Raw genomic sequence first — 17,730 nt, 5'->3', positions numbered from 1 at the left:
TTGCCCTGCCATTTGCCAAAGATAAGTTCTAATATATGCTTTGAATTCCCTGTGATCTTTTGCTGTGAGGTTTCCTTCCTTTATCTTCTTTCATACTGATGATCGTGTTTCTGTGTTTCTGTGTGTAACACATCTTTAAGCATCTGTTGCAGGGCTGGACGAGTGGCGACAAATTCTTTCAATTTCTGTTTGTTATGAAAAGTCTTTATTTCACCTTCATTCACAAATGATAGCTTTGCAGGATATAATATTCTGGGCTGGCAGTTGTTCTCTCTTAGTACCTGGGCTATATCTCGCCATTCCCTCCTAGCTTGTAGAGTTTCTGATGAGAAGTCAGCAGTGAGTCTGATTGGCGATCCTCTGAGAGTAATCTGACGTTTCTCTCTTGCACATTTTAGGATCTTTTCTTTATGTTTCACTGTGGTGCGTTTGATTACAACGTGTCGTGGTGAGGATCTCTTTTGGTCGTGTTTATTAGGGGTTCTGTGAGCTTCCTGTACTAGGATTTCTCTGTCCTTCTCCAAACCTGGGAAATTTTCTGCTAATATCTCACTAAAAAGGCCTTCTAATCCTTTCTCCCTCTCCATGCCTTCAGGAACTCCTAGAACCCGAATGTTGGGTTTTTTAATAGTATCCTGAAGATTCCCGACAATATGTTTTAGATTTCTAATTTCCTCTTCTTTTCTTTGATCTGACTGTATCCTTTCCTGTTCTCTGTCTTCTAAGTCCGATATTCTCTCTTCTGCTTCACCCATTCTGTTTGTAAGGCTCTCTATTGTGTTTTTCATTTGATCTATTGAATTCTTCACTTCAGTCACTATCACAGTTTCCTGTTGTACTAATTGTTTCATTTCATTTTGATTTCTCCTTAATATTTCATTTTCACGAGATTTTCTATCTTGTCCATTAAGGCTTTATGTAGTTCAAGAATTTGTTTTTGAGAACTTCTTAATGTTCTTATCAATTTTTTGAGATCTGCTTCTTGCATTTCTTCTATGTCATCATCTTCATAATCTTGAATTGGGGTGTCTTTTTCATTTGAGGGCATCATGGTGACTTCCTTGTTTTTATTACCTCGGTTTTTGTGTTTGTTATTTGGCATATTGGAGATATTTGGTTTCTTCACTGTGGTGCTTTTTCTTGTTATACTATGACTCTAGATTAAGTGGACTATCTGTTTTTGATGGAGCCTTAGGGCTTGAGATGGGTGTGGCCTGAGAGCTCTGTTTGGTGTGCCAAAGGTGACACTCCCAGGTTAGGCATGGTAAATCTCTCTCTCTCTTTCTTTTTTTGATTCAAAAGGGAAGTAATTCTGCACAGCTGAACGAAGTTGGAGGTAGTTAGCAGGCAAATGATATACCCACAGGAGCCAGAGATCGGAAGCTCTTTCCCAAGGACCACACAGGGAATCTGTTCGGCCCTCGGAGTGGGCTCAAATTCTCCTTCAGTCTCCCACTGGGTTGCCAAAGTTACGGAATTGTAGCGTCTCTGGAGAGTACTCAGGTGAATTCCGTGAGTTCTCTCCCCCACCGTCTCTTTTTTCACAGTCTCAGTTCAGTAGCACCACAAATTTACTAGGTCCTAATCTCCTGTTAATTCTCCCCACCCAGAGTCAGGTTTTTCTGCTAGGCTCAGGGCCGGTGCAGACCTGAGGTCGCTCTGCTTATGACGTATGTCCAAGATGGCGCCTGCTCTTTGTCTTGCTCGCTCTTGAGAGGTGAGCGGAGAGAGAGAAACCCGTGTCCGTACCAGTCACCTTTTTTTTCCTCTCTCTCTTCCAGTTAGCCTGGTGAACTTTTTCCCCCCAGGGGTCGTTCCCTCTAGTCTCCTCTCTCTGCTTGCCTGCTGGTGTCTCGGGCTATTGAGGTTCAGCTCACCTCGCGTTCCAGCGCTGGTGTGTTGAGTCTGCCACTGGTGTCCCGAACTGTGGGCTCCCACGCTCTCCACGCAGGTCCGCTGTGAATCACGCGTTCCGGAAGAGTTTCTTCTGCTGTTTCCTCCCCTATTCTTCCTTGAACCTGCAGTATCTCCACTTTTATTAAACTATCTCTCCCCGGACTATCAGTGTGCTCCCTTCCTATTCCGCCATCTTGCCTCTCGAGGTTAGTTCTTTAAATGCGTGGTAGAATGCAGCAGTGAACCTTTCTGGTCCCGGGTTCTCTTTGTTTGAAAGGTCTTTATTACTGATTCAATTTTCATCTTTTTTTTTTATCTTTTATTTAATGAATATAAATTTCCAAAGTACGACTCATGGGTTACAATGGCTTCCCCCCCCATACCGTCCCTCCCACCCACAACCCTCCCCTTTCCCACTCCCTCTCCCCTTCCATTCACTGCTGAGAAGAATATGTGTTTTTTAAGTGCAGGATGAAAAGTTCTGTAGATATCTGCTAGGTCCATTTGGTCTATAGTGTCAATTAAATCTGCTGTTTCCTTGTTGATTTCCTGTCTGGTTGATCTGTCCATTGCTGAAAGTGGAGTATTGAAGTCCCTCAATATTACTGTATTGGAGTCTAAGTCTCCCCTTTAAGTCCCTTAACATAGCTTTTAAATCACCAGGTGCCTTGTAATTAGTTAACTATTTTAGAGTAATTACATCTTCCTGTTGAATTGGTCCCTTAATCATTATATAGTGCCCTTCTTTGTCTCTTTTAAGAAATTTTGTGTATATACTCTATTTGTCTGATATTAAGATGGCTATACCAGCTCTTTTTGTTTTCTGTTGGCGTGGAATATCCTTTTCATTCCTTTCACTTTCAGTCTTTGTGCATCTTAGTTGGTAAAATGTGTTATTTATATACTGCAAATAGAACAGCTTTGTATTTAATGCATTCAGCCAGTCTGTGCCTTTTAACTTGGAAGTTGAGACCATTTACATCCAATGTTAGTGTTGATAAGTAATGTCTTTGCCCTGCCATTTTACCAAAGATATTCCTAATTTATACTTTGATCTTTTACTTAGGTATTTTCTTCCTTTGTCTTCTTTCATATTGATCACCATGTTTCTGTGTGTAACACATTGTTAAGCATCTTTTGCAAGGCTGGACAACTGGTGACAAATTCTTTCAATTTCTCTTAGTAATGGAAGGTCTTTATTTCACCTTCATTCAGAAATGAGAGCTTTGCAGGGTATAATATTCTGGGATGACAGTTTTTAATCTCTTAGGACTTGGGCTATATCACACCATTCTCTCCTAACCTTCAGGGTTTGTAATGAGAAGCCTGCTGTGAATCTAAGTAGAGATCCTTGAAAGTAACCTGGCATTTCTCTCAGCAGTATTTTAGAATCTGTTTTTTTTTAACTTTTATTTAATATAAATTTCCAAAGTACAACTTTTGGATTATAGTGGCCCCCCCAAAAAAAATCCCTCCCATCTGCAACCATCCCATCTCCCAACCCCTCTCCCATCCCATTCACATCAAGGTTCATTTTCTATTATCTTTATATTCAGAAGATCAATTTAGTATATACTAAGTAAAGATTTCAATAGTTTGCACCAACACAGAAACACAAAGTTTAAAGTACTGTTTGAGTACTAGTCATACCGTTAATTCACATAGTATAACACATTAAGGACAGAGATCCTACCTGGGGAGTAAGTGCACAATGACTTTTGCTGTTGATTTAACAATTGACACTCTTATGTATGACGTCTTTACGTTTCACTATGCTGAAGTTTGATTACAACGTGTTGTGGTAAGGATATTTCCTGGTCATGTCTATTGGGAATTCAGTGTGCTTCCTGTACTTGGACAACCCTTTCTTTCTCCAAACTTGGGAAGATTTATGCTATTATTTCAGTAAAAGAGCCTTCTATTACTTTCTGGGACTCATAGAACCTGTATGTGGACATTTAAAAAATTCATGAGAACAGTAAAGAATGTATAAAATGAACAGCGGATATAACTTAGGGTATAAAAATAAAGTCTGGTGCTCTCTCATCAGAGCCAAGCCCTCAGCCTTGCTGTGAGCATGTCTCCCATTCCTCTCCACGCTGATGCTTCTCAGACCTTTGGAAACCCCGGAACTTCTGGAGCTGGTGCCCATGTGTGATGCCTCTGCCACAGGTGGAGGATTAACCAAGTGAGCCACAGTAGCGGCCACTCTTTTTTTTGACAGCTAGAGTTAGACACAGAGAGAGACAGACAGAGAGAGAGAGAGGGAGACAGACAGAGAGAGAGAGAGGGAGACAGAGAGAAAGGTCTTCCTTCTGTTGGTTCACCCCCCAAATATCCGCTACAGCTGGAGGTATGCTGATCCATAATAGGAGCCAGGATCTAGGATCTTCTTCCAGGTCTCCGATGTGGGTGCAGGCGCTCAAGCACTTGGCACATCCTCCACTGCCTTCCTGGGCCACAGCAGAGAGCAAGAAAAAGAAATTAAAGGGATGCAAATTGGGAAGGAAGAAGTCAAACCATCCCTCTTTGCAGATGATATGATTCTTTACTTAGGGGATCCAAAGAACTCTACTAAGAGATTATTGGAACTCATAGAAGAGTTTGGCAAAGTAGCAGGATTTAAAATCAATGCACAAAAATCAACAGCCTTTGTTTACACAGGCAATTCCATGGCTGAGAAAGAACTTCTATTTGTTTTATTTAAAGTCATAGTTACACAAAGAGAGGAGAGGCGGAGAGAGAAAGAGAGAGAGAGAGAGAGAGAGAGAGAGAGAGAGAGAATCTTCCATCTGATGGTTTCTCTGCAATTGGCTGCAATGGCTAGAGCTGCGCTGACCTGAAGTCAGGAACCAGGAGCTTCTTCCAGGTCTCCCACGCAGTTGCAGGGGCCCAAGAATGTGGGTCATCTTTACTGCTTTCCCAGGCCATAGTAGAGAGCTGGATGGAAGTGGAGCTTCTGGGTCTCAAAACAGCACCCATATGGGATGCTGGCACAGTTTTTTTTTTAAATTTATTTGACAGGTAAAGTTATACACAGTGAGAGAGAGAGAGACAGAGAGAAAGGTCTTCCTTCCGTTGGTTCACTCCCCAAATGGCCGCCACGGCCAGCACTGTGTCGATCTGAAGCCAGGAGCCAGGTGCTACTCCCTGCTCTGCCATGTGGGTGCAGAGGCCCAAGCACTTGGGCCATCCTCCACTGCTTTCCCGGGCCACAGCAGAGAGCTAGACTGGAAGAGGAGCAACCGGGACTAGAACCTGTGCCCATAAGGGATGCCGGCACAGCAGTTGGAGGATTAACCAAGTGAGCTACAACGCCGGCTCCTGTAGATACAATTCTAAGAACATAATGAAATTCTCTTCCCTCCCACACCCTCCCCCCTCTTTTTTTTTTTTTAGTTTCAGAGATAGCGTGTTTTAAAATTACATTACAGAAAAAAGACTTAATACTTCACAAATAAGAGATTTAAGAAGTAAAAACCAAAAAGACCTTAGTTTAGTTTGGAGTATAGACAATTAGCATAAACAATAATTGAATGGGAAAAATCCATTCCACCCATATATAGTAAATTGTAAAATAAACACAGATAATTAAAACTATAGTAGTATATCTTTCTTTTTTTAAAGATTTATTTATTTATTTGAAAGACAGAGTTACAGAGAGAGGTTGAGACAGAGAAAGAGGTCTTCCATCCGCTGGTTCACTCCCCAGATATCTGCAATGGCCGGAGCTATGCCGATATGAGCCAGGAGCCAGGAGCTTCTTCCGGGCCTCCCACATCAGTTCAGGGGCCCAAGGGCTTGGGCCATCTTCTGCTTTCCCAGGCCATAGCAGAGAGTCGGATTGGAAGAGGAGCAGGCAGGACTCGAACCAGAGCTCTTATGGGATTCTGGCACTTCCAGCCAGGGCTTTATACTGCTGTGCCACGGCACTTGCCCCAGTATATCATTCTTAACCATTGGTTTGACAAAGTTATAAAACAAAGTTTTACAAAACTATATTTGGAGCAATATTGATACAAATATTTCTTTTCACTCTTGTTTGTTTTTAAAATTTTAGCTCACATATAAGGGAGAACATGTGATAATTATCTTTCTGCATCTGACTTATTTCACTCAACATAATAGCCTCCAGTTGTGTCCATTTTGCTGCAAATGGTAGAATTTCATTCTTGTTTTTATAGCTGAATAATATTCCATTGTGTGTGTGTGTGTGTATGTGTGTGTGTGTGTGTATATGCACATTTTTTTGATCCATTCTTCTGCTGAGGGACACCTTGATTGGCTCCACATTTTGCCTGTTCTGAACAGTGCTGCTATAAACATGGTGGTGCAAGTATCTCTTTGATACATTGTGTTGAAGTCTTTTGGGTGTATACCCAGTAGTGGCATTGCTGGATCATATAGAAAGTCTATTTCTAGTTTTTAAAGAAATCTCTATACTGTTTTCCATAGTGGCTGCACTAATTTATGGTCCCACCAACAGTGCATAAGAGTTCTCCCTTCTCCATCTCTCGCCAGCATTTGTTACTCTCTGTGTTTAGAATTTTAGCCATTCTGACAGAGGTGAGGTGATATCACATTGTGGTTTTGATTTGCATTTCCCTAGTGGCTACTGATGTTGAGATTTTTTCATATCTTTGGTGTGTTGTGGGGTGCACAGATTAAAAAGCAGTGAAATATTTATTAGCCAGCTGGTGACTGCCTTCTCACAGAGCAAGTCTGGAGAAAGCAGCCCCGAGTTGAAGTGGCAGGGGGTTTTTAAAGGCAAAACCTACTTTTTATCAGTCATTTAATTACACACGTGGCCTTGTACAAGCTGAAAGCTGGCATACAGAAGTGAGAACGATTAGCCAATCAGCCAGTTTCCTTTTAACTTTTTGAAAAATTTAACAATTCGATTATTAAATTGTTCCCTGTCAGGGTCAGGCATGGGATCATTGACCTTGGCACAACCTATGTTGTCCTGTGGCTGCAGCCAGAAGAAGACAGGAGAAACCACAGTCTGCTGGCCTTGACCATTATCAAGGAAGCAGAGGTACAGAAGCCAGAAATAGGCCAGTTACAAACCAACATTTATTTTTATGAAGAACAGTTCCTGCTTTTGAAACAACCAAGCAAAATAATCTATAGTCTATAACCATTCTGACCTGCTATACCTTGTAGACAATTTGAACTTTTGAGTCTCCTGTCACAGTGGCCATTTGTGTTTCTTCTTTTGAGAACTGTCTTTTGAGGTCCTTTGCCCAATTTTTTTTGACAGCCAGAGTGAACAGTGAGAGAGAGAGACAGAGAGAAAGGTCTTGCTTTGCCGTTGGTTCACCCTCCAATGGCTGCCACGGCCAGTGCGCTGTGGCCGGCGCACCGCGCCTATCCAAAAGCAGGAGCCAGGTGCTTCTCCTGGTCTCCCATGGGGTGCAGGGCCCAAGCACTTCGGCCATCCTCCACTGCCTTCCCGGGCCACAGTAGAGAGCTGGACAGGAAGAGGAGCAACCGGGACAGAATTTGGCGTCCCGACCGGGACTAGAACCCAGTGTGCTGGCGCCACAAGGTGGAGGATTAGCCTATTGAGCCACGGTGCCGGCCGCCCATTTTTTAAACTGGATTTTTTTCTGTTGTTTTGTTGTTAAAGATTTATTTACTTATTTGAAAGGCAGAGTTAAAGAGAGAGAGAGAGAGAGAGAGAGAAAGAGAGGAGATACAGATCTTCCATCCACTGCTTCACTCCCCAAATGGTTTCAACAGTGTGTGTGTGTGTCTGTTTGTCTGTCTCTGTGTGTATTATATCTTGTTATTTATGTGTTATATTTATTTACACACACATACATTCAGCTTTGCTGGTACAATTTGTTGAAGAGTTTATCCTTACTCCACTGTATGGTCTCAGCACTTTTGTCAAAAATCAGTTGGTTGTATATTTGTGTATTGATTTCTGGGCATTCTGTTCTGCTCTATTGATCTATGTATCAGTTTTTTTGTCTATATCATGCTATTTTGATTACTAAAGCTTTTTAATATGCTTTGAGATCAGGTATTGTGGTATTTCCAGCTTTTTGTTTGTTTGTTTTTCTTATGTTTTTTGTTCAGGATCACTTTGGCAATTCGGGATCTTTTGTGATTCCATATGAATTTCATGTTTGTTTTTTCTAACTCTAAAGAATGCCATTGGTTATATTTTGATAGGAATTGCATTGTATCTATAAATTACTCTGGGTAGTCTATACGTTTTGATGATATTGATTACTTCAATACATGAGCAAGGAATATGTTTTCATTTTTTGTGTATTTTATGATTTCTTTCATCAATGTTTGATTAATTTTCATTGTAGAGATCTTTGACTTCCTTGGTTAAATTTATTCCTAATTTTTTTATTATTGTGAATGGGATTTCTCTTTTTGTGAGTTCATCATTAGCATACCAAACAGCTGTTGTTTTTTGCATGTTTGTTTTGTAACCTGCAACTTTGCTGAATTGGTTTATCAATTCTGACAGCTTTGTGATGGATTTAGGTTTTTCTGTGTACAAGGTCATGTCATCTGCAAACATGGATAATTTGACTTCTGCTTTCCCAGTTTTGATGCCCTTTCTTTCTTCTCCCTAATCGCCCTTGCTAAAACATCAGTACTATATTGAATAAGAGTGGCAAAAGTGGACCTGCTTGTCTTGTTCCAGATCTGAGGGGAAGTGCTTTCAGGTTTCCCTTTTTTTTTGACAGACAGTGGACAGTGAGAGAGAGACAGAGAGAAAGGTCTTCCTTTGCCGTTGGTTCACCCTCCAATGGCGACTGCGGCCAGCGCGCTGCGGCTAGCGCACCGCGCTGATCCAATGCCAGGAGCCAGGTACTTATCTTGGTCTCCCATGGGGTGCAGGGCCCAAGCACTTGGGCCATCCTCCACTGCACTCCCTGGCCAGAGCAGAGAGCTGGCCTGGAAGAGGGGCAACCGGGACAGAATCTGGCGCCTTGACCGGGACTAGAACCCGGTGTGCCGGTGCCGCAAGGCGGAGGATTAGCCTAGTGAGCCGCGGCGCCGGCTTTAGGTTTCCTTATATTAGCAGTTGATCTGTGATATGTAACCTTTATAATTTTGACGAGTGGTCCTTCTGTACCTAATTTGTGAAGGGTTATTGAATCTTAACAGATGCTTTCTCTGCATCTCTTGGTTTTTGTTCTTCATTCTATTGATGTGATTTATGACATTTATTGATTGTGAACATTGAACCACCTTTGCATTTCTGGGATAAATCTCACATGATCGTCAAGTGTGATTTTTTTATGTGTTTTTGGATTTGATTTGCTAGTATGTTGTTGAGAATCTTTGTATCTGTGTTCATTAAGGATGCAGGTCTGTAGTTTTCTTCTTGTGTGTTTGTTTGGTTTTGGTATCAAAGTAATGCTGGGGGCCGGCACTGTGGCATAGCAGGTAAAGCTGCTTCCAGTAGTGCTGGCATCCCATATGGACGCCAGTTCGAGTCCCAGCTGCTCCACTTCTGATCCAGCTCTCTGCTATGACCTGGGAGCAGTAGAAGATGGCCCAAATGGTTGGGCCCCTGCCCCTGAGTGGGAGACCTGGAGGAAGCTCCTGGCTCCTGGCTTCGGATCATTGCAGCTGCGGCCGTGGCGGCCATTTGGGGAGTGAACCAGCAGATGGAAGACTTCTCTCTCTTTGCCTCTGCCTCTGGGTCTCTATAACTCTTTCTTTCAAATAAATAAATAAATCTTAAAAAAAAGAAAAAATAATGCTGGACTCATAAAAAGAGTTTGGAAGAATTTCATTCTTTTCAATATTTTGGAATAGTTTGAAGAGTATCCCCTGAATGTCTTGCAGAATTTAGTAGGCAAACCATCAGATCCTGTACTTTTCCTTGATGGAAGAATTTCGATTCCTGCTCCAATCTCATTGCTTGTTATGGGTCTGTTTGGGTTGTCTATATCTTCTTGATTTATTATTGGTAGGTTCTATGAATCTGGGAATTTATCAATTTCTTTGAGGTTTTCCAATTCATTAGCAAATAGTTCTTTATAGCAGTTGCTTATGAATCCTTTGCATTTCATAAAACTGGTGTCAGTTATAATGTCTTCTTTTTCATTTTAATTTTATTTATTTGATTTTTTTTCTCTTTGTTAATATAACTGGATGTTTATCTATTTGGTTTATCTTTTCTAAAAACTAATTTTTTGTTTTGTTGATCTACCTATCTATCTATCTATATATATTAGTTCCAGTTTCCTTTATTTCTGCTTTGATCCTTATCATTTCTTGCCTCCTGATGATTTCAGGTTTAGTATGTTCTTGTTTTTCTATGTCTTCAAGATTTATGATTAGATATTTAATTTGAGACATTTCTCTTTTTAAATTGTAAATACTTAATGCTAAAGAATTCCCTTTATTACTACATTTGCTGTATCCCACAGGTTTTCATATGTTGTGTTTTCATTTATTTCAAGAAAGTTTTTCTTTTTAATTTCTTCCATGACCCATGATCATTGAGTAGCATGTTATTTGATTTCCAGGTATTCATGAGTGTTTTATTGTTCTTCTTGTTGTTTTCTAGTTTTATTTGTTCATGGTCTGAGATGATAATGGTATGACTTCTATCTTTTAAAAAAAGCTTTACTTATTTGAAAGTCAGAATTAGAGAGAGAAGAGAGAGCAGAGACAATTGAGAGGTAGAGTCAGTGAGAGAGAGAGAGAAAGAGAGAGAAAGAGAGAGAAAGAGAGAGAGAGAGAAAGAGAGAGAAAGAGAGAGAGAGAGAGAGAGAGAGAGAGAGGTCTTCCATCCGCTAGTTCACTCCTCAAATGACTGCAATGGCCAGAGCTGATCTGATCTGAAGCCCGAAGCTGAGAGCTTTTTCCAGGTCTCCCACACGGGCTTAGGGGCCCAAGGACTTGGGCCATCTTCTACTGATTTCCCAGGTGATAAAAGAGAGCTGGATCAGAAGTGGAGCAGCCAGGACTTGTACTGGCTCCCATATGGGATGCTGGCGCTGCAGGCTGCAGTTTTAACCCACTGCACCACAGCGCCGGACCCAAAGTGTTTTCATATTATTTACTTTTAATGCAGATGACCTTCATACTTTCTTGTAAGGCTGGTCTGGTGGTGGTGACTTCTTTCATTTTTGCTTATTTGGAAAATACTTAATCTCTCTTTCATTTTCAAAGGATAGTTTTGATGGATACAGTATTCTTGGTTGGAAGTATTTTTTCTTTTTGAGACCTGGACTTATCATCCTACTCTCTTCTGGCCTGTGGGTTTCCACTGAGAGCTCTGATGTTAATCTACTTGGTTTTACTTTAGATGTAACTTGACACTTTTATCTTACTGTCTTTAGGATTCTCTTCTTGTCTTTAACTTCTGACAAGTTGACAACACTATGCCTTGGAGCCGACATTTTTAGATGAGTCTGCTTGAGATTTTTTGAGCTTCTTGAATCTAGATGTCCTCTTTCAAGACATGGGAGATTTTCACTTATTATCTCATTTAGCAGGTTCTCAATGCCTTTTTCCTTTCTTTTCTTTCAGGAATGCCTATAATACAAAAATTTGATCATTTGATGGTTTCCTTTATTTCATACAGATTTTGTTTATTTTTCATTTTTTCCTCTTGATTTTTGTTTAATTGGGCTATTTCTTTTTTTTCCTTCCTTTTTTAACAACTGTTATATTTCCAATTTTAAACCACAGGAATTATATAACCAATTATGTTTTTCTTTTTGTCTTATATACTTCTTAATAGAAATTATTTTGCTACTTCACATTTGCCTTTATTTTGTAATATTTCATTTTGAAAACATGTCGGACATAATTTATGTGAGTTAAGTCTTCAGTGAGCTCATCTTTTATGTCCTCATAAAATAAGCTACACATAAAATCACTATGAAAGTAATGCGTGCCTAAAAACTCACATCTTACTACACATAATTGGATTCAAATGGATAGTTAAAACAAACAAAAAAAAGGTCCATGCTAATGGTGAATCTAAACTGAAAACTGGCAAAGGAATATACTGTGGTCAAAAATACATGAAATCTTTTCAACTATTTTGATGCCAAAATCAGTTCTGACAGAGCAAAATGTTCTGTAAATTTTAACAGTAACAGTAATTTTAGGCACTGGTGATAACTAAAAATACATATTACGAACAGCCAGCCTCTCTTCTCCAAATCAATTTTTTTTTTTTAGAGAGCCTTTCAATATTACTGTGGTGGAGAAGGCCATGCCAAGATGGCTGCTGGAAATGGAAACTGCCTGGCAACAGGCTGTTATTGGATGGCTTTGGAAACCATACGATAACGGAGCCTGCCTGGCAACAGGCTCTTATTGGATGGCTTTGGAAACCGCATGGCAATGGAGTCTTCCTGGCAACAGGCTGTGATTGGATGATAAAAAAAATTGCCTGGCAACAGACTGTGATTGGTTAGGGCATAGACCGCCCCTTCACCAGACTGACTCCCTTGGCTATTTAAGCTGCTGTACCAACTGAAATAAATGAGTCTGCAGGCTGCTCACCTCTGGCCTACTTTCACCTGGCTCCTGGAGTCTGTATGGTGACTCTGTGCCTCTTGCCCCCACCACGCTTCTCCTCTCAGAACAAATTCACCTCAACATATTATGTCTCAAACCAAAATTGTTTTTGCAATAAGAACCCTAGTATTCTTGATTTTGAAAATAAAAATATATAAATGTCACTCTTTTCCACACTTCCAGTATTTATCACTGAAAGTGAGTAACAGGAAGGAGGGAGGGAAGGAGGAAGGAAAGTATTATATTCTTGGAATTGTATCTAGGAACTACATGGAATCTGTTCTCTTTGTATTAACATTAGAACTGAGGAAAAAAATAAAGTTTTATAAATAAAAAATAAAGTGAATAACAATGCCTCTACAAAAGCAGAAACCAATTAATTTAAGCAATCATTTTTAAGTCCCACTGTTTTAAAAGATGTATTTATTTATCCATTTGAAAGGCAGAGTTTTAGAAAGAGAGAGACAAAGAGAGATCTTCCATCCACTGGTTCACTCCCCAAACGGCCGCAATGAAGCCAGAGCCAGGAGCTTCATCTGAGTATCCCTCATGGGTACTTGGGACATCCTGCACTGCTTTTCCCAGACCATCAGCAGGGAGCTGAATTGGAAATGGAGTAGATGGGACTCGAACTGGCACCCACATAGGATGCCAGGTTTATAGGCAAGGCTTTACTCACTACACTGGCCCTCCATTTTGTTTTGTAAGTAAAGACATGAAAACAATTGATATGCTTATTGATGTTTCAGCTGGAATTAGAATGCAGATCTATTAACTCCTATGTTCTTTCTACCACATCATACTGTAATTTCATCACTAGTTGCAAACATTTTAATAAGAACATTATTAACAAGTAAAAGAAAATAGAAAAAACTAATCAATGAAATGAAGAAAAATCTATTTGGGTTAAAATTTAAGCTAGTAGAACTATTTGAAAATATTCCAAATCACTCCAAACTTAATAAATAACATGAATAAAGATACTTAAAAGAAGGCAGGCATTTAGCCTATCGTTGAGGATGATAGGCTTACATCCCATATCAGAGTACCTGGTTTGATAATCTGGCTCTGGTTTCCTACTAATGCAGACTATGGGAAGCAGCAGTGATGGCTAAATTAATTGTGTAAATGCCACCCACGTGGGAAATAGGGATTGCATTGTGGGCTCCTGGTTTTGCCCAACCCAGTCCTGGTCTTTGCAGGCAGTTGGGTGGGAACCCAGTAGATGGGAACAGGTTATCTGTCTCCTCCTGCCTCTCAAATGAATGTTTCTAAGCACATAAAAGGTTCAGGAAGGGGTCGGTGCTGTGGTGCAGAAGGTTAAAGCCCCGGCCTACAGTGCCAGCATTCCATCAGTGTGCCAGTTCAAGTCCTGGCTGCTCCACTTCCAATCCAGCCCCCCAAGAATGTACCCGGGAAAGCAGCAGAAGATGACCCAAGTCCTTCGGCCCCTGCAATGATTGGGCTATTTCAAAATTCTTGTCCTTGAAATAAGAAATTTTTTCTTCACTTGGTCTATTTTTGCATTAAAGCCATCAATCATATTTTTAATTTCACTGAAGATTTCATCTCCAAAATTTCTTTTTTTTTTTTTTTGACAGAGTGGATAGTGAGAGAGACAGACAGAAAGAAGGTCTTCCTTTGCCGTTGGTTCACCCTCCAATGGCCGCCGCAGCCTGCACACTGCGGCCGGTGCACCGCGCTGATCCAATGGCAGGGGCCAGGTACTTATCCTGGTCTCCCATGGGGCGCGGGGCCCAAGCACTTGGGCCATCCTCCACTGCACTCTCTGGCCACAGCAGAGAACTGGCCTGGAAGAGGGGCAACCAGGACAGAATCCGGCACCCCAACCGGGACTAGAACCCGGTGTGCTGGTGCCGCAAGGTGGAGGATTAGCCTAGTGAGCCGTGGCGCTGGCCCCTCCAAAATTTCTATTTGGGTCTTCTCAATGACTTGTATCACCTTAGTAATTTTTTCATTCATGTTACTCATTGATTTCCTTTTCTCTTCAATCTGCATACTGTATTCCCTTGCATATCATTGAGTTTCCTCACCATCATTATTTTGAATTCTTTATCTGTCATTTCATATGTTTTCTTTCAGTTCAGGATCTGATTCTGGAAGAGTATTGGGCTCTTCAGAGGTTTCATGCTACCTTGCTTCTTCATGTCTGCTGTATCTACGCTGACGTCTGCCCATCTGGCGTATTTGTCCCTTCTTCTTTATAGGATAGTTTTACTGTAAAGGAGTTTATGGTTTAGCTGGAATGCAGGGTATCACTTGGCCTGTGCTTTGGCTTTGGTTCTGGGTGATCCCCAGAGTGTAGTCTCTGAGTGATTTGTTTTGTCTTGATCATTGTCAGCTGTGTGTATAAGTGACACAGTGGACTAGTCTGCTGCAGTTTGTAGGGATAAAACTGGTTTGAGATGAATAAGGGTTTCCTTTGGTGCGTGCCTATGGTCCAGAGAGAGTTCAGTTGCAGTCTCCTTGTGAATGTGGTAGTCAGGGCACATGTTCAGGACCTAGCACCGTTTTGGTGGTGTATACCAGGTTCACATTTGGCTGGTGGTGAAAACATGAATCAATCCCACCAGTTCTCTTTCTGATGACAGTTTAGGTGTAGAGGCTCCAATAGTGAGCAGTGACCTGTGGATGGAAGACTTTGGTTGATATCTGGTGCTGAATCTCATTGCAGTGGGTTCAGAACTGAGCTCCAACTCACAATCCTTTGCTTACCTCCCTGGCCTATTCCTGAGCAACTGGAGTGTCGCTCTGCTGTCTGCCTCTGTTTGGGAATGGGGTGGTAGAGGAAGCCCTTTGGTTTCCTGCTAAAAGGGTCCAGGTTCTCAGTACTGGCCTGGAGGAAGGGGCCCTGGGGCCCACTTGGGCCTTGTGTTTCACTCTGGCAGGTGTGGTACTGTGTTTCATGTCAAGGTCTGGATTTATTCCCTTCATCTTCTACTAAAGAGAAGCCTGTCTCTCCATGCTACATCACTTATGCCTGGGAAAGGGGTGCTATGTCAACTCCCTCATGGTTTCTTCATTATATCTTTTCTCCTTGCTGTATTAATACCATGTACTGTATTCTCTCTCCTGGATTCCCTCGTGCTTGTGAGAGTTGTTTGGTATGTGAAAAGCTGTCCATGTTGGTGTGTCTGTGGGGAGATAACCACTGGAGTCTTACTAGGTGACAGCTTATTCTTCCCTTCAGATGCTGCATAAAGAAATTTCTCTATGACCCAGGCTAATACAGTGGTGACACAGTGATTGCTCAGGAGTGACCACCCAGATAAAGCCTTGTTGAATAGATTTCTGCCTTGGAGATTTGTTTCCTTTTAATCTTTATTTAATATTTATTTTATTTATTTGAAAGTGTTAGAGAGAGGTGGAGACGGAGCATGATAGAGAGGTCTTCCATCTGCTGGTTCACTCCCTAAATGACTGCAATGGCTGGAGTTGAGCTTGTCCAAAGCCAGGAGCCAGGAGCTTCTTCTGGGCCTCCCGTGAGGATGCAGGGCCCAAGCACTGGGGCCATCCTGCACTGCTTTCCCAGACCACAGCAGGGAGCTGGATAGGGCGTGGAGCAGCAGGGAATCAACCAGCGCCATCTGGGATGCCAGCACTGCGGGCCAAGTCTTTATGCCAGCGTGCCACAGTGCCAGCACTTGCCTTGGAGGTGTTTTTTTTTTTTTACAGATTTATTTATTTATTTGAAAGTCAGAGTTACACACAGAGAGAAGAGGCAGATGAGAGTCTTCCATCTGCTGGTTCACTCCCCAATTAGCTGCAACAGCCAGAGCTGCGCCCTTCTGAAGCCAGGAGCCAGGAGCTTCCTCCGGGTCTCCCACGCAGGTGCAGGGCCCAAGGACTTGGGCCATCTTCTACTGCTATCCCAGGCCACAGCAGAGAGCTGGATCAGAAGAGGAGCAGCCTGGACTAGAACCGGTGCACATATGGGATGCCGGTGCTTCAGGCCAGGGCTTTAACTTGCTGTGCCACAGCGCTGGCCCTGCCTTGGAGTTTCGTAAATTGGAAGTAGACAAGTACTGAATTTTTTAAGAGACAATTTCTTTATTTAAAAGTCAGAGTTACACAGAGAGAGAAGGAGAGACAGAGAGAGACAGAGGTCTTCCATCCTCTGCTTCACTCAAATTGGCCGCTATGGCCAGAGCTGCACTGATCCAAAGCCAAGAGCCAGGTTCTTCTTCTGAGTGTCCAACATGTGTTCAGGGGCCTAAGGATTTGGGCGATCTTTTCCTGCTTTCTCAGGCTATAGCAGAGGGCTGGATGGGAAGTGGGGTAGCCGAGATTCAAACCGGCTCCCAAGTGGGCTGCCAGCATTGCAGGTGGTGGCTTTACCCACTACACCACAGCACTGGCCCCAAAGTATTGAATTTTGAGTCATAAGAGTGGAATAGGAGTTTCTGGACACCATATGAACTTTCAGGGTATAGATGTCTGAGAGAAAAAGGTCAATGTGGAGATACAAGTCGAGATGAACAATGGAGAAAGAATGTATTCACATTTGACATTCTTTGGTCTAAATATTCTGAAATCAGCTCTACCCTCACTCATTGCTGTGATTCTGGACCCCTCCCCATCCCTTAAGATAATATAATGTTTGTTTCAAGTCACTTGCATTGAAGAATATTGATTAACAGAAACCTTAACAACTTGGTACACTTTTTTTGTATTGTGGTATGTCCTATTGTAAAAGGACTGTGCTTCCTTATTAATCCCAGTACACATGTTACCTAACATAGGACTTGGAACATAGCAAGTGCTCATCAAATAAATGAATGACTGAGATAAGTGCCATAGAGATGTATCTCTCTTACCTAGAGAGATAGTATAATCTGTTGTAAAGGAGAACCCAGGTAAAAGCTGGCAATGGGTTTTGAAGAAAGTGATGGTACCTTAAATATACTGAAATAATAAGCAACAATATAGAACTAAGGTAAGCTCAGTGAAGCCAAAACACTTCAGTATCTGAGTTGAGGTACAGAAAAAATAGCTCAACATGTCATTATACTAGAGAGGGTGAGCAGGCTATGAGGATGATAGTAGATATGAGAATATCCATATTCTTTTACTTCTTTGTCTACAGTCTCTTGACATGTTACGTTCACGTGGTGTATAAACTTGGATTATGACACACACTAGGGCAGGGATTGCATGCCTTTGTGTATTTACTTTTTAAACAGGATATAATGATAGAGTGCCTGAAAGACTCTCAAAAGGGGCTAGTGGGCAAGAAAGGCTAGATCTTTCTCACACTGTCTTCTCAAAAGGGTCAGATGGAAAGGGGCT

The sequence above is a fragment of the Oryctolagus cuniculus genome, chromosome 19 (assembly GCF_051225735.1).
Source record: "Oryctolagus cuniculus isolate XC-2025 breed Fujian yellow rabbit chromosome 19, ASM5122573v1, whole genome shotgun sequence".
NCBI lineage: Eukaryota > Metazoa > Chordata > Mammalia > Lagomorpha > Leporidae > Oryctolagus > Oryctolagus cuniculus.
This window is presented reverse-complemented; position numbering follows the sequence as displayed.